Raw genomic sequence first — 18,391 nt, forward strand, 5'->3', positions numbered from 1 at the left:
AGATAAAATCAGTAAATTCTATTAAAACAATAGATTAGAAACTTCCCAAATACACTTGCATTTCTAATTTATTTTCATACCAAAATAAATTCCAGATGGATCAAAGATGTGAAAGTTACACTTGAAGTCATGAAAATAATAGAAGAAAATATGAATGACCATTTTTATACTTTTGGTTTGAAGGAAGCTTCTTTAAACTTATTTTGTTTTAAGCCAGAAATGATAAAATCCAAAGATTTTATTTACAATCAAAAAATCATATATCGACAACAGAAAATTTTTCTAAAGCAATAATCATCAAAAGGTTAAAATACAAATGATATGCAGAGGAAAGTGTTCTCAAAATACATGACAAGCCTAACATTTAAACGTAAAAAGCCCCCTTTCAAATCACTGAGAAAAAACTGGCCACCAGTTGACCCCAAAAATGATAAGCCCCAGTTTCTGAAACTTCACTTTAATTAAAATTAAAGTTAAAATCAGAGGTCACAAGCTTTAATAATAATAATACTGAGAAAATATTGAGAAAACAAATCACTGAGCAAGACTTGAACATTTTATTATAAAGATAAGGAAGAAACAGCAGGATATTTAAAATTCAGACACATATTTAAAACTCAAATACTTATATTTAAAATTCAGGTACTAATATTTAAACCTCAGTTAAAGATAAGGAAGAAACTGCGGGATATTTAAAACTCAGATACTTATATTTAGAACTCAGGTACTTATATTTAAAACTCAGATAAAGATAAGGAAAAAACTGCAGGATATTTAAAACTCAAAGAAATTAAGAATATAAATACTACCCAGGTTGGAGTGAAGGTTCTTTTTTATCATCTTTGTACTTAATCAGTGGCTTGTCATTATAAAACTGAACCCTGGATCAGTCATTTGCTCTCCTATGAGGTTCTAGTTTGTTAATAATATTTTTTGTCACATAACCTTTCATTCTGAGATTATGTTTACCTGTTTGTTATAGGAAATCTTATTCATTGTTCATTTGTTATATGAAAATGAATTTAAATTAATTCAACAATGTAATATTTCACCCAGTGATTTTTACTTTATTGACATTATTTTAACTATTTCAAATAGCAAAAGAAAAAGAAGAGGAGGAGGAGGAAGGCAGTAGAGGCAGAGAGAAGAAGGAGAAGGAAAAGAAGAAAAAAAAAGGAAAGTTTGCTCTAATTTTCCTGGAGTGGAAAACTACCTCTTTTTATCCCTGCATGAAAATTACAATTACAATGCAAGTAAAAAAGAATAGTAATTACAGCCAAAACAATGCAGACTTTCCACTTTCTCCTCAACAGGCTTTAATATGAAAATTGGCCAAGAACATTGCATGGGTCAGGATTTCTCTTGGTGAAAGCTACAAAAAAAACTAACATTGTCTAAGCAATAAACACATTTAATTACTTCATACGATAGGAAGTCTGTGATAGGAAATTCTAGAGACTGTTTCAGTCTCTCACTGATGTCAACTTACTAAGAAGTCCATTTCTCCACAATTCTCCTGCAAAAATCACCTCCTTAAAAAGAGAATCCTAAGCATCTAAGAAGCTTCTTCAGCTGGGACACCCCTTAAAGGCTGAGTCATACTCCCTGGGGCCCCCAGGGCCCACATCTATTGTAGTGGTTGTCACACTAACTGGTGACTCACAACTGTCTTCCCCGTCATGATGGCAATAAGGGGCTCCCATATGATTTCTCCACTAAAAAAGTGCCTGGTCCTCGTGGAAGCCCTCAACAATTGTTCTTTGGATGAATGCAGGATAGAGACCTGCTCCAAAGCAAGTACATGGGAGCCACATGCACTTTTCAACATCCCTTAGATGCTGCTTAGAACCTTGCAATTAAGTGGGACAAAACAAAAGAGAACTATTCCATCTAACAGTAGGGGAACTCCAAAGTTCTAAAACCAAAGGCAGTGGAATCCTTCAGAACACCAACCGGCAGCCCCCATATCATGAGACCAGAAGTATCCAAGACCACTGGCATTGCCAGGTTGGGTCCAGTCCAAACCCTGAAAGACGGAGCCCAAAGTTATTCACTTCTCACATCCCAGACAATGTGTAAAACATTAGAGGCATCCTTTATTCTTTTCCTTTTGGGTCTCACGGGACACCCTCTCCCCCAAAATTAGACTGTCTCTTTTTTACTCCTGTTTCTTCTTTGCCACCCAGCCCAGAGGAGACTTTTACTGACCCTCTTGGAAGAAATCCCACCCCCATCTTAATCAGCAGCATTATCTCTGTCATGAGAACCTTGCTCATGATAGGGTTAACACAGATTTAGGCTTTGGAAACTCAAGAACCAGAGACTAGAGTCTATGGCAGATGTGGAGGGACCGCCAGGGTGAGTAGGACAGAGAAATAAACATTAGCACAAAATTATTTTCTCACCACATTTTTTTGTGCTAGTAAATGTTTGCATGCTTGCAAAGGAAACTTTTTCTTCTTTCACGTGTCCTCAGCAAACTAATTGTTCCAAATCTAGTGTGTCGGAGGAGCAATTCTCTCAAGCCGACTATGCCATGGTAGGGACATGCTGGCTTCTCCAGGCTCCGGTAGGTGAGCCCTTTTTCAGAGCAATTCTCTTGTCTCACTTACCTGGGGGTCACTTCATCTAGGACACCCTCGGCTTCTCCCTTCTGCTTTTAGCTCTCATCTACCAGAGCGAGTTAGTCTGGCCACAGGCAAGACTATTTTGTGCCAAGGTAAGCCTCCCTGGGCTTCCCATCAGTGTTTGGCTCTGGGATGGTGGGTCCTGTGGATAGCAAGTGCCCAGCTCAATCTGCTCCCTTCCTCTTCAGCTGAGGCTAGTGGATGCCTAGTGCAAGAGATAAGGTAATTCTCACCCAATTCTTGAGTCTCATTAAGTCAAGAAATCAAGAGTCAAGATCAGAATCTGTCTCTTCCTTCCTAAGATTCCCTCAATCCTGTTTTGTCATTGCTAGCTGTGGTTCTCTATAGTCTACCATGATAAGTTAACATTTTTCTTCTACAAGAAAAGGACAAGGAGAGGAATTTATGTTTCCCATCTTGGAATTATCTTGAAAACATTGCCCGGGGCACCTGGGTGGCTCAGTGGTTGAGCGTCTGCCTTTGGCTCACGATGTGATCCCTGGGTTGGAGGATCAAGTCCTGCCTTGGGCTCCCCCCAGGAGACTGCTTCTCCCTCTGCCTGTGTCTCTGCCTCTCTCTGTATGTCTCTCATGAATAAATAAATAAAATCTGAAAGAAAGAGAAAGAAAGAAAGAAAGAAAGAAGAAGAAAGAAAAGAAAGAAAGAAAGAAAGAAAGAAAGAAAGAAAGAAAGAAAGAAAGAAAGAAAGAAAGAAAAGAAAGAGAGAAAGAAAGAAAGCTGAGCAGTATTCTGCAGACTTACTCCAGAGTCCTTTCTGCTTCATGGCACATTCTCCACAGCTCCCAGGCCCCAGGTCCCTGCAGCAAAATGTGTAATCCTCTGTGTATTGTGTGTAGGGCCAGCTCTGGGAAGAGAGAGTCTATCTTCTTCCCCATAAACCTGGGAAGTATCCCTTGGGGCTTACCAGTTGTCCCCACCAGCCCTAACTGTCAGGAACTAACTGAGCTAGAGTCATTAAGTTCACTTCTCTCTCTCCCTTTCTAGAAGATTCTCCCAAGACGAAATAATTAATTTATCTTTTCTCTGGATCCAAACAAAGTTTCCTCCTTCTGCTTTGTACCCACTGCAACTCCTACTTTCCTTCTTGCCCCTGAGACCTTTCCTGGGTCTGTCCCTGGGGTGGGAAACAGACTGTCTCTTTCAAACTTGGCTTCTTCACAGTCCACCTGTGTTTCCAAACACCATGGCTACTTCCCAGAATGCACCTTATCTCTGTCTACATGATTCATGGCCTTTTCCTCAAAAAGGTTCCACTCTAGCTTGAGGGATGATAACCAGTCTCCGATGCACTCTTTGGGGAAGCTTCAAAATCCTAGATCTGGCCCCACTCAAGGCAGGTACACATCGTGGTTTATAGCTCTTTATCTTCATAAACTCTATTTTTATACTAACTCAATTTCTATATTGATAGCACATTCTTCCAGGGTGGTAGAAACTCAGCCTCTCTCAATTTGAAAACTACCTTCTTTGCCCAGAATTGAGTTTAAATTCTAAGAAGGCCTCAGACAGTGCTAACATGTTGAGTCTTCATAGGGACCAATGAAGTGTTTGTTCTTTGTTCCTTTGTGGCCCCTTGAGCCCTTGGCTCTCCCCGCAGCTGCCATACTGCTGCGGCATAGGAACCCTTTGCCCTGGGGGTGTCATCTTATGGCTCAGGAATCTGCAAAGCTGTGCATAGTCTCTGAGGGATGGCGGGGTTGCCACCTCCCCCAGTATCACCCGGGAAACCGGGCACTGAGCCCTCACTCCAGCACCAGCCAACATACCTGCTCCTATCCCTGACCCAAGCTCTCCCTTCCACTCTCTGGCCCAAAGAAATCTTCCTCCAGTTCAAGAGAAAGCCCTCTCTCTTCAAACTGTTTTATCAAACTCTACCTATATCTCAAAACTTCTCCATTATTCCCAGGGCTTAGATTTTAGAAACCAAAGCCACTTCCTCTTTCTCTTTGACACCCTGTCACATCTGTCCCTTGAGGCTATGACTCTCTATAGGATTTACTTCATTGTGTGGGGCAGTAGAGAAAAGGGGAGGATCACAGCAAGAGAGGAAGAAAAGAAGAACATCAGTTAATATTTTAAAATGCCATCACATTTTCATCTGCTATTACCTGATCTGGAACTGTCTTATTCTTAAATCTCAGAAGACATTAGTGATTGAAAGATGCCTTCCCTGCAGACTAATTTCTTATGTTCTCAGATCATGAGCCTTGCTCTCTGCTTATCTCCAGCCCAGAAGTATGTTTTACACTATCACGGATAGGCCTGGACCCATCTTTATAGCAACTACCTCTGTCTCCATTATTCCACGTAGAAATTCTTCTGGCCATGGCTCCTGAACCACTTCACATTTCATTAGGTACTTCATCAAGAAGGGAAGAAAGAAGTGGGGTAGCTCAAAATGACTGCCTTCATTTGCTGATTTCTTTGTTTTGCACCAGAAAGCTTTTCTGCATCTCAGATGGTGTGCTCACACACAGTCAAGAGAAACCCCTCCTGTCAATTCCGATTCCACTCCATTTACTGGCATACACAGTTGAATGAGCTGTTTAAGTGGGGTTGTTATGAAGTGAAATGAATTTGAATTTGCATTACATATTCTTTCAATTATTTATGGGTTGGGGTAACCCGTATCAGTGACTTTTCCCCTCTACCCTCCTGAATCATCAAGAGAAAACAGAAAGAAAAGTAACTCAGCACTTTTTGCAAGGCCTGATGGTGATTACTGCTTACTGTGCTGAACAGACCTTCATTAAGGGCTCATACCTTGGCTTCTTATGGCAGCCTTTCAGACCCGCAAAGATTTTTAGGTCTAGGGCCACCACTCTATGGAGCTAGAGAAGACCTAGTGTGATTTGTGAGGCCCCACCAGTATCAGGTGTTCTACCCTCCTGAAATCCCCAATATTAAAGTCTTTGCTTCCAGAAAAAATAAAGTCTTAATTATTTGCTATATGAGTGATTTTGGGGGGTGGCTTGGGGCACGGCCCCTTAGAGGTCACTGTTAGAATGTATGTGGCATGCCACAGGGAGTCTCCTCTAATTTCCTCCCATTATCAGCTTAGCTAACCATCACCTGAGAAGGCTCAGAGACTCTGGCCCTTCAAGGGAGAATTTTTGTAAATACTTCAGGACTACACTCCTATTACTCCTATTGATGAAAGGGTCCATTATCCAGCCACCTGACAAGTTCAAGCATAGCCTCCCCAGAATGTACAGAACAGGCTCCTTCCTTTAGAAAAATGAACAAAATGTGTCTTCAGGTAAGCCTAGGAGACTAAGCACAAAGGGATGAAGGCATTCATCCCCTTTCCAGGGCTGTAGCTAGTCACCATATCCATATTCTTAAGCCAGTCCTCTCCTGATTTAGTTTGTTTCCATCAAAGTCTATGCTGTCATTTTGGTGATTTCCTTAGTTTTGTTTTGTTTTTGGGTTTTTTTTTGTTTGTTTGTTGTTTTCTTTTTTTTTAATAAAGAAGGGCTATTTTATAAAATGGAGGTACTATATCATTAAAGAGTATATACAAATTTACAAAGAACTAATATGGTAACTTAAAGTAGATTACAGAATAAAGGCCTAGAGAAAATTGTTTAAAAAACAAAACTCAACAGAGTAAATTTTAAAGATCTGATTGGCTTTATTCAACAGTTCGTGAATTGGGTAGCATTGCATCAAGCAAATAGAAAAGACCTCCAAAGTGCCATACAAAATGGAAGACTTCTATAGGCAGAAGGGAGCAGGACAAGGAAGTTTTACTAGCAAAAAGTGGGTTCGTAATGGCAAGGTCACCTTCCCTCAAGGGCACAGAGGTATAGCAGGATGGGGGGTCTACTAGGCGGATTACCTTATTAGTGCTGATCAGATAGGTCTTGATTAACTGGTTAAAGATTTTATTCCTGGGAGAGGTCAAAACTATAATTAAGCCTTAATTCTTGGTTTGGTGACATGGGGCTTAACATAAGTGACTCCGTTTTGGGTCTGTTGTCTTATTTTTAACAAAATGAACATAAACAAAATTAAAGGGCAGCATTTGGAGGTCCTTTAATTGCATGGTAATTGGGAGTCAAAGCAGAATCTATTTAGAATACACAAGGCCTATTAGGAGTCCGGAGAACCAATAGCAAGTCAACCAAAATTAGGAAAAGAAATCAGACTTTAATTGTAAACGAAGACTAATCATTAGCTGTTCCCTTTCCCTAGAGTAAGTCATGGATAGTTGCCTGACATTTTACATTTTACTTTAAGTTAAAAAAAAAAAATTACACAAGTGGCCTACTCATTAGCAGGTTTTTCTGTGTTAGTGGCTGTCAGAAATGTAGCTAAAGTCCAAGATTAAAAAACATCTTCCCAACTCATCCATGGTAGCTTACTCTCTCAATTGTCCTATATCTACTCGAAGTCCATTACTGCAAAGAACCCCACTTTGCATATGTACTTGACAGCTCACCTGTGGCTTTATGCCAAGTCACCAGCTGACACGCAGATCAATTACATGTGCATTGAAAATACAGTTAGCTGACTCTTAGAAATGTGTCTCGTTGCTAAGTAGTCAAGAACGCTGTTCAATAGCTGCCATGTTCATGCGATAGACATAAATAAGATCAGCATGAGCCACGATTACATGTATATCAATACAGGATCAGATGATCCTGATTGGTTAACATCTTTTAATAACCATGCTTATTACATAATACTCAAATATGATTTTTTTAAAACAAATTAATCTGGCCATAACACCTTTCACTGTAATGGAATTCCATTAGCCTAACACATTAGGCGTTGTTGAGTTAGAAATGAAATTATGACAGACATGGTTGAAATGGCAGATGATATTGAAAATTACCAACTGCTAATATAGGGAAAGCTACCTCAATCTTTTAACATTATTTGGTTTTACTTTTATATCCTGAAATTCCTTTGGCAGATGTATATACTAATCTGCTCTGTGTAGGTTCTAGGAACTTTTTCTATGGTTAAAAAAAATAGATCTACTTTTAAACTTGTTTTAATTTAAATTCTTTGTCATCACTAAGGAAGGCACTTGATGGGATGAGAACTGGGTGTTATACTATATGTTGGCAAATTGAATTTAAATAAAATATTTTTATTTTATTTCTTAAAATATTTTATTTATTTATTCATAAGAGACAGAGAGAGAGAGACAGAGACACAAGCAGAGGGAGAAGCAGGATCCACACAAGAAGCCTGATGTAGGACTTGATGCCAGAACCTCGGGATCACGCCATGAGCTGAAGGTAGACACTCAACCACTGAGCCACCCAAGTGTCCCATAAATAAAATATTTTTAAAATATAAAAATAAATTCTTAACTGTGAGGTTTGGGCAAAAGTACATTTCCCAAGAGTTTCATGTTACACAGTTTTAAAAAGATTGCATTAAGTCTTCCATCCATTCAATAAGCACCTGGTGGATATAAGTACTGTGGTGGGCATTGAAGAGCCTATAAAAATGTAGAAAGTGTCATAGGACTAATGTAATAAAACAAGGCTATTGTAACTCAAAGGAGGAGAGAAGGCTTCCAGAGAAAGGATCAGGAAAGACTTCATGGAGGAGACAGAACAAAAATTAAGCAGAGAAAAGTAAGAAGACTCTTGTGCAGTATTGAGCAGACATTCCACTCATTCATTTGTAACCTGTGCCGAAAAATGTGATGGATGAAGACGGGCAGGCAGATACACCCAAGAATGCCACCCTGACTACCAGCAGACTCACTAAATTACATGCAACACAGTTCAGGGCTGCCAAGAGACCCTGTTCCTGGTTATGGTGGATGACTCATGAAGTCCCTGGAGGCCGGCCCAAGGAGTCTGGACCTCACTTCTGAGTAACGTGAAAACATTCGATGTTTACAACCAGGACCGGAATATCAGCAGCAGGTTTAACTTGAGGGAAATCGGAGTCAAAGAAACAAGACAGAGGCTGCAGGAGATGTTTCTAGACATCAAGACATGTCAGAGCTAGTTTCATTGACCTGGAAGGCAAGCAGAGGTGGTGTTCAAAGCCATAGATTTGCAAGAGATGATCTAGGGGGGAAGGTCATGTAGACCAGAGCAACAAGAGAATAAGATCAAAGAATAAAAACAAGCAGATGACAGTGGTCAGGAACAGGACAATTGGGGATGCGGTGTCTCAGGCACCCAGGAAGCAAAGTTTCAGGAAATAAGGAGTAAACGACTCAGTTGATGCTACAGAGAGGTCTCACAGGATGGAAACTGAAGGCAAGCAGTTAGGAGCACCTGAATACCCAAATGGGAGCAGTTTGGTAGTTTTGTGGAAGTAGAAGCCAGGATATTGTAGATTTTAAAGAATGAGTGAAAGGAAGAAAGAGGAAAAAAGTCAGACAAAATACCCATTCTAGAAATAAGGCTATAATGAGTTTCAGCGAGGGATAGCAGTGTCTTGGCCAAAGAAAGAATTATTTAAAATAGAAGAGGTCTGGGAACATTTGTGTGTTTTATGGAGGGAGCCAGAGAAAGGGAAAAATTCAAGATATGGGGGGAAGAAATGAATGAATTGATACAGTAAGAAAGTATAACCTAGGACATACTTCAAGAGAAGTAGTAAGTAGAGAACAAATACCATAGTTTTCCCACGCCCCTAAAACTCACCACCATAGGCTCAGGCACATCATCAACATGTTGAGGGGGAAAAAAACAATGAAGGAAACAAAAATAAGACATTCCAATCTGGGCCAGGAATACAGGAAATGAACAGTTTTCCAGCATGTCATGATGAGAAACCTCACCCAGGGTGACCTAAAGAACAATCCAGAATCATATTTGCATACGCACCAATTGCCTCTACTGCCAAAGAATTGCAGATGTTCCTGATAATAAAATGAGTTCTAAGATGCACGTTAGCCCCACTTTTCAAAGACTGGCCCTCATCGGCGCCTCTGGAAAAGGAGGAGGGGTTTCCCGGCTCTGGGTATGTGGAAGTTACAGGAAGAATGAGGAAGGGTGTATATATACTTAAAACGGCAATAAAGGATTGGCTGCTTCAGTCCACCTCCCCTTGGCCAAACTGATATAATTCTTGATGGCATTTTAATTCATTAAGTAGAGGAGAATGAGAATGAGCAAGTAAAATTTAGTACGTTATGCAAATGACTTCCAGTAAATTCCTCAAAAAGTGCCCTCAAATATTTCACTGAGAGAGATGCAGATCTCTCAAAGGAAGAAAGTTTACTGTTGAATTCCTAGGGTGAACGCTCTGCGGAGAGCCTTCATCCCTAGAAAATCTCCAGTTGCCATGACTTTGCCAAAGGGCGTCTCCCCATCAACCACTGAGCAAGGTTATGTTGTAAAAGACCTAGGCTCAGGAGGCCTACAGAGAGAGCTGCAGGCTCTCCAAATTATCACAGGGCCTCTTGGTTTTGCCTATGAGAAGGTTAATCCTAATTCCTGTAAATGAACCAGATTTGAAAATAGGTGTTTAGGAACAGAAGCAGCCCCAATGCCACGGCTCACAAAGCAGCCGGGCATGTAGCATGTTCAGCCCACCGTTCAATGATAATAGGTTTACCAAGCGAAATAAACACTAAATTGGGGATAGGGGAGAGCCTTTTACCCTATTTGACCTCTTAGGAAAGTCACCCAGAGTGTCATGAGGGAAGCAAAGCAGATAGGAGGGAAATACCAACATGCCCCCAATCTGAGTTGATGATCCCTTGTTACAGAACTGAAACAGAAAAAAGAAAATGCTGTCATTACTTTTACAAGTTTTTTGGCTTTTTTAAAATGTTACATATTGAAGTGAGTCAGTGTTTCTCCTGCTTAGTCTCCACTATTAAGACACAGGGCTGTGTGGTGGGCAGCAAGAGTTCCTCCAAATCTCTCCCAGCTCATGTCCCTGAGGCCACCCTCTGTCCCCACAGACCACAGGTACACAAGGACACACTCAGAAATCCTGACAGCTCTTCTCAACAAGAGGCTAAGCAGGAAGGATGTGGGTGGAATAAATCATAATTTGGGAGGTCGAAAGTTCCACGTTGCTTTGCATTGTTTATTTTACCAGCCCCCAAATTCTGCGTTTAAAAAATGTTTAAGTCAATCTTTCTATGGAAAAAGAAAATTATATGGATTATTAATTCTGTTTATGCCTTTTTACATAAAGATCATTGGGTTTTCAGACCACTGGTTCTGCACATGCATACACACATCACATTTTAGCAGCCTGCATACACTCCCTTGCAAATGTTAATATCTCTTTGTTAATAGGAGTTCTTGTAGTGGGTATATATATATATATATATATATATATATGCACTATATACAGTTTTGGGGCAATTTTTTCCCTCCTGATTCCCATCATTTTCCAAAATAATATTTTCCGTATTTGCAAATGGAATACATGTTTATTATAGAAAATGTAGAAAGGAAAGGAGAGCACAAAGAAATTAAAAATCATTTCTGATGCACATGTAAAAAATCAGTCATAAGCCCCAACCAGAGATAAACACATAAGTGAAGATAGTATATAGTATAATATGTTTTTTCTATATCATTGAATAGTCTTCCAAGTGTAATTTTCCAAAGTTACATAATATGCCAAACAATCCACATACCTAATGATATCCAGCCATCCCTTATTGTTGGGTATTTAAGTTGTTGCCAACATTTTGTCATCATTAGCCAAATTACGTTGAACATCCTTTTATCCTTGCTTAAATCCAGAATTATTTCCTTTGGGTAAAATCTTGTAAATTGAGTTGCTGAGTCATTGGGATTAGGCAATTATTAAGGTTTTCTATATATTGCAAAATTGCTTTTCAGAAAGATTATACCAATTTACATTCCTACCAGTTGTATATCAAAGGGCATCTTTCCCCATTTTCCAAAACTGGTTTTACCATTATTTTAATATTCTGTCTTTTTTGAAATAGAACTTGTTGTGACCCTTGTCTTCAAGGTGGTAAATGAACGGTGTGATTGGAGTTAAATGTGTTCCTATGATGTCTTTTGTAAACCTGTCAGGCAAAACTGGCCATCAACACATCATATCTGATCACTGAACACTATTCTAATGCAGTTCCCACATCCTCACTTTCTATGGTTAATCTGTCCTTTTTCATCCACACAAAATGTTTCTGATCAGATAGCAACATGCTCTTAAGTAAAAATAAAGGCAATTTCAAACAGTTGGGGATAGAGATTCCAAATATGGTTCTATAAAATGTAATGAGGTTTTGAATTGTAAAACTCTCAGCTGAGGGGAGAGTTCTCAGCAATGACTGTGATGCTAACAGGAAGATCTAAAGAGTAAACAGCTCAGATCCCTGAACGGACCTCTGAGGGATGAAAGCTGGGTAAAAGCTAGCAGGAGTGAACAGAACAATATCAGAGTAAATAGACTGTACCGATTCCAAGAGATAAGATTGATGAAATCCAGTGTAGCGCTAATATATCCCACCCACATAGTTATATAAATAGGATTGTGAAAGAGAGCTTATGGAAATGTGTGCCCTAAAATTTTTTTAATGAAAGAAAGAAAGAGAATGAAAGAAAGAAAGAAAGAAAGAAAGAAAGAAAGAAAGAAGAAAGAAAGGAAAGAAAGAAAAGAAAGAAAATATAAAATATAGCCTTTGTCAGGCCACGGCAGTGGGCTTGCTTTATGTAATGAACAAACTATCTCCCCAAAGAATTCTCCTAAAACTGGATCTGAGCCTGCTAGGGTAATATAAAATGGGATGTACTGAAAATCACTTTTTTAACTAGCAATCCTAGTACATATTAAGTTATGATCTACATCCAATTTCTCATTTAAAACAGTTTGGAGCTCAATAATTAGTATGAAAGGTAACTTCCAGAAATGTCTGACAGGAAAACCCATTATTTCTGTATGAGGCTGCCACTTGGCCTCTATGTCCACCAAAGTAGTAAATGAGCCCCAGAATGCTTAGGAAAAGCTGACACACTGAACTAATCTTTAATTTATTGATTTGCTACTTCACTGAAGAAAAGTAGTATATCAATAAATGACGTTAGTTAAGAAGTTAGGGTCCAAGAAGAAACAGTGAGGGTTTGCTAGATTACATTGAGTACATCAAGGTTTGTAGAAAATAAAATAGGGAGCTTCTGGGAGAAAATTGATGTCTGGTAAGGACACAAGAGCATCAAGCAATATAAACTTTAAGATCAACAAACTTGAAGATCTATTTATAATGTCCTTCCTTTTTTTCTGCTTTCCTATCTGTACAAACAACAACAACAACTGCAATAAACTGGAAATTTTCAGATAAATTAATCTAAAAACAGTAAGTGAAATGAATAATTCAGAACTCTAGGATCCAGCAAAATATGACTTTGTAACTTATGACTTTATGCTTAATTATAATGATCAATTAAAGAAATCTCTGTGTGAAAATTAAAAATAGGGAATCCTTAAATGATAAAACTAGAAAGGAAAGTAAAAGAGAAAAGGCAATGATGTAAAATTAAAATAATCCTTAATTCTGAAGATGAAAATGGTCCCTGAACATATTTAAATTCCTTCTTGCTCTTGCAGGCTCATATTAGTCTTTCAGAAGAAGAAATTATAAAATTTTCCTTTATACCAAGAGAAAATGTTGTCGAAACACATTTCCTGAGCGCCTATGGTATGACATTAATAATTTGGAGATGTACAAAATGATTCCTTCGTAACAAACATGGAAAGTTGATTTTGAATAACATTTTAAGTAAATTGTATAAATACACATGTAGAATAATTGAGAAGTTTTGATTAGTAAAGAACAGATTGACCCATGATGTCATTCCCCAATATGATTATTAAAATTTCTGTATATCCTTTTCTAACATTTTTTATTTCAATTAATCTTGATTAAGTAGCTGCACATAAAATTGTGTATCCTTCTAACAGCAAATCAGAAGCATTTTAATGTGACTGCATGACAGCTACCAAATAGTATCCTCAGTATATCATGATTTCATTTTTTTATTTATTGTTATTTTTTATTTTGTCAGACATTTGAATTACATGCATTATTGCTACACTATGAAACTGCTGTGGTGAACATTCTAATGCATAAGGTTTTAACATTCTATGTAGACGGATTGCAAAAATGCCAGCAGTTCCCCTTTCAGTGCCCATGCCCTCTTGCCATGTAACTGTGAGTGTCCCCCTTGACTCCAAAGTCAGCCATGGGATCTGCTTGGCAAACAGGACATTAACAACCCTGACGCATGCCAAGTGCTTGCACAGGAGAGCTTGCTCCCTTGCTTTCCTGGAGATTCTATCTCCATATTAGCAAGCCCAGGCTAGCTGGCTAGATGATGAGACACAGGACCCAGTTGCTTCCATTCCTTTTGCAGACTTGCCAACAACCAGACGTGATGAAAGCCATCACCCAGCCACCAGTCAACTCACCAACTCACCAACTGAACAGCCTTATTGAAGATTTGGGCAAACCTTGTTGAAATCAGCAAAGCCAGTCCAGTGAAGAAGAAATGCCAGTGATCGATCCATAGAATCATGAGCCATATAAGTGGTCATTATTTCAAGCCACTTTATTTTGGAGTGGTTCATTATACAGCAAAAGCTAACTAATACAGAATTTTTCTGTATTTCTTTAGGCTACTTTCCCAGAAATGACTTTACCTGGTCAAAGGGCAAGCACACTGACCATTCACTGACTGATAAGCAGGCTGCCTCCTCAACATTCAGTAGCCCCAAGAATGAATTAGCCATCCTGTAACTATTATCTGAGTGGTTCCTACAGTCTTCAAAGACTTCTTCAGTGAGCCAGAATGTGATACTTAAGAAGTCAATGGGCTACAGGAGCCTTTATGGCTTCGACGGTTAAGCAATCTGACTCTTAATTTCCGCTAAGGTCACGATCTGAGTTGTGAGATCGAGCCCCGAGTTAGGCTCCATGCTCAGTGGGGAGTCAGCATGAGATTCTTTCCCTCTGTCCCTCACCTCACTTATGTGCACTCTCTCTCCCTCTCTCTAAAATAAATAAATAAGATCTAAAACAACAACAAAAAAGAAGTCAATGGGCTAAAGGAGAACACTTCGCTAGGATTTCCTTAAGACTCACAATTTGAATCTCCAAACCCAGTAAAGAGACACAGGTCCCACCAGTAATGTGAAAAGTTTCTGATCCTTGAACATCCTCACTCTCAGATCTGATGAGATGCACTCCATGACAGAACAGCCATCTATCTGTCTCTTACTTTCTTTCACTCATCGTTCAAAACATAATTACTTCATGTTTATTAACAAATGAATCAGGTGTTGGGAGGCAGCAAGAAAATGGTTGTTACTACCTTCCAGATACTTAGTCTTCTATAGGAGAGGAGAAGTATCTAGGCACACAGATCCTGGCAGCAATCTCTGGACTTTCTATCAAAATATATCTTGAAGCAAACTCTGTTTACAGCCACCCAGCTCCTACCTTGATCCTAATTTCATTTCTCTTGACCTCGGGAGTAAAGTAAAAAGTGATTTAGACCAAAAATAATTTTTATATTAAATATGGTTGAAATTATAAGATCTGGATACATTGAGTTAAGTAAAATATATTATTAAAATTAATGTCACCTGTTACTCTTTAATTATTTAATTTTTTTTAAATGTTAATGCATGGCTCACATCTATGGCTCACATCCTATTTCTATGCTGCCCTAGATACTTTCAAAGTGTGAATGAAAAGGATGCTGATTTAAACTGAGCAGTAAAGAAATTAATTGAATGAACTTAACGATAATCCGGACAGAGGCAAAGATTCACATCAAATAATAGGATTGGGTCAAGGTATAAATATGGAGTTCTTTCTCCATGTGATACAGAAACTCGGAAGATTACCTAAGCCTTGGGTTGGTAACACAGAATCATCACAGAGGCATGTATCCACATGCCTCAAGCCCCATATTCCATCTCCTACCTCTGACCACATCCTGGTCATGACTTGTCCACCCAATAACCAACCTCAGTTCACCCACTAGAGGGAATCTCCTAATGGGTATGTATGTTTTCCAGATTGGGAAATTCATTCCCAATTCATGAGAATGAAATATAAATATAATGAAAAAATCCAGCTCTTAATATTAACAATTTTGTGTAATATTCAGGAGAAAGTTTTATCATTAGGACAATCACTACGTATCTGGTATTTTTAAGAGAATTTTTAAGTATTTTTAAGAGAATTTGGCATATAGGGAATCTGACAGGTTATTTTTTGTGATTCTAGCACAAACTATTCAAATAATTTCAGAATTGTTTTGAAAGGATTACGGGAAAACAGGGTAAATAATATTGGAACAATTCAGAGAATTTTCCATGTTTATCATTTGTTTTGCTATATTTGCAAACAATGTAGTAGATTTACAAGATTTTTTTAAGTGTTTGAGAAACTTCTCCTAGTTAGAGTCAATAATTTACCCTGTCAGGCATCCAAAACTATAAAAAAGAAATGAAATCTATTAAATATATTGGTACATTTTTAAATGTTTAGGGAATTAAATTAGATTTGTAAATAGGATGTAAGACTTTTTAAGGACTTCTGATCTTTCAACTTGAGTAAATTAAATAACTAAGAAAAAGTAAAGTTATTTGCTCTTATTTTAATGAATTTTTATATAGAATACAAGATTTATAAGTTAAAAGCTTAATAAACAGACTTAATTTTTTAAAATTTTGTACATTGTTTACTTAAAACTCAAGTATTATAAATAGTTCTTTCTATGCACAAAAGCTCTACTCAGGACATGAAAAAATCACACACAAGAGAAATTTTGGTATCCAAAATTCTTGGGGAAAAGCCAAATCCATCCTTGTATTGAAATTATACTTGCTTCCTGGGTAATGTTTCCATTAGAGAATTTAAAAGGTTGTCTTAATATGAGATTAAAAAAAAAAAAACAAACTTTGTAATTGGATGTTACCCCAGACTCTATATCTGCCTTAGGAGGTCACAGAACCCCCATTCTGGAAGTATTTGCTGTGTATGCTCACAAAGCTTGGCTGTGGGTTGCATGCAAGCCTTCCATGAGCACCCTGTAATCCAAGGGGACCACATTGGTTCAGGGATGCTGGATTGCTCGTACAGTGAAGTACTCCACCTTTGGCCAAGATCTCAAACAGTACCTTCATATTGCCTTGAACTAGGAATAAAGAGACAGTAAAAACCAAGCAAGGGATATCTTGCAGTCTTGAAATTTCTCTCTCATTATTGAAAGAACCAAAGTTGGGCTTATCACAGAAAAAGGATTTATTCCTAATTCTGGCAATCCCTAAAATATCTTCTGTATGTCTGCAGTAGCAAGCACATTGAGATGCTGGCCCAGACATGCCTTCTACTTTGATACTCCATATTTTCCTTTCAGAGAGAAGCAGGAAATAAGGTTGAAAACACAATGTGGTAGCCAAATTGCGGAGAGCCACAAACAAAAAACAAAGGGCATCTACTTTATGTAAAAGGCAGTGATGAATTGGCCAAGATTTTAAAGCAGACAAGTAAATTTATAAAAGTAAAAATAATTTTTTTAAAAAAGCACTTGGGCAGCCCCGGTGGCTCAGCGGTTTAGCGCTGCTTTCACCTGGGGTGTGATCCTGGAGACCTGGGATCGAGTCCCACGTCGGGCTCCCTGCATGGAGCCTGCTTCTCTCTCTCTGTCTCTCATGAATAAATAAATAAAATCTTTAAAAAATAATAATAATAAAATAAAATAAATAAAAAATTAAAAAATTAAAAAAATTAAAAAGCACTTTAAAAAGACCAGTCTTGGGGTGGCCTGGTGGCTCAGTTGGTTGAGCTTCCACTGTTATTTCTGCTCAGATCACAATCTCAGGATTATGAGATCAAGCCCCATGTATGGCTGGTGCGCAGCCAGAGTCTGCTTGAGAAATTCTCTCTCTCTCCCTCTCCTTCTTCCTCTGCCCCTCCTCTGGCACACACTCTCTCTCTCTCTCTCTCAAATAAGTGGATAAATCTTTTTAAAAAAATGTATTTAAGACCAATCTTTTCTAGTAGCACACATTCAGGGAGAGGCCTAGAGGTAAGAGACCAGGTAGGAGATATTGAAATAGCCGCTTGAGATCTGAACTAGTGTTGTGTAAGTTGTAGGGTAACTAATTTATGGTCTTAGCCAGGATACTTCTGTGAGTAAAAGAGAGAGGTAGCAGGATGGGGGTGTTTGGTGTAGATTTCAACTGTTCTGAGCAAATTGGGATGTATAGTCACTCTAGCCAGTGGGAAGGCAAAAGAAGAAAGATGAAAGAGAAATGTGAAGAAAAAAAGCAAAAAGATTTAGTGATTTACGAGACTCAAGAGGTCAAGAGGGAAGGAATAGTCAAATATAATACTGAGCTCTAGATAACCTGGAGGATAGATTAACAGAAACTGAACACACCTGGGAGCTGGGTAGAGGAGGAGGTAACCAGGTGGAGATGTCGAGCAAACAACAAATGCTGGATTAAAAAATCAGGAGATAGAAATATGGGACTCATCTCCATAAGGAGGGAGGGAAAAGAAGACAGAGAAAGTCTTGGGAATACACTTACTGTAGGAGGAGAAAAGGAAGGATAGTCAGTGAAGGAGTCAACAAAGGGGTTGAGACATATAAGGAGGAAAATCAGGCATTATCACCAAAACAAAGACTTTCGAGTGAGTCTGGAGAAAACAGGAGAATAGACCAGACACACTAGGAAACACCAATTTGAAAGGAATTAAGACAAAACTACTGGATTACCAATCAGGGAGTTACCAGTGAATCAAGAACATC

At 38.5% G+C, this 18,391-nt stretch overlaps 1 long non-coding RNA gene across 1 annotated transcript; it reads left to right on the forward strand.

Annotated features, from left to right (window-relative positions):
* The first annotated feature begins 1,936 nt into the window (after nt 1–1,936).
* On the forward strand, nt 1,937–14,735 carry LOC140634664 (uncharacterized). Its single transcript, XR_012032065.1, has 3 exons — nt 1,937–2,358; nt 7,791–7,900; nt 13,979–14,735. It is a non-coding gene; the product is annotated as an uncharacterized lncRNA (long non-coding RNA).
* The last annotated feature ends 3,656 nt before the right edge of the window (nt 14,736–18,391 follow it).

The sequence above is a fragment of the Canis lupus genome, chromosome 6, assembly GCF_048164855.1.
Source record: "Canis lupus baileyi chromosome 6, mCanLup2.hap1, whole genome shotgun sequence".
Classification (NCBI taxonomy): domain Eukaryota; kingdom Metazoa; phylum Chordata; class Mammalia; order Carnivora; family Canidae; genus Canis; species Canis lupus.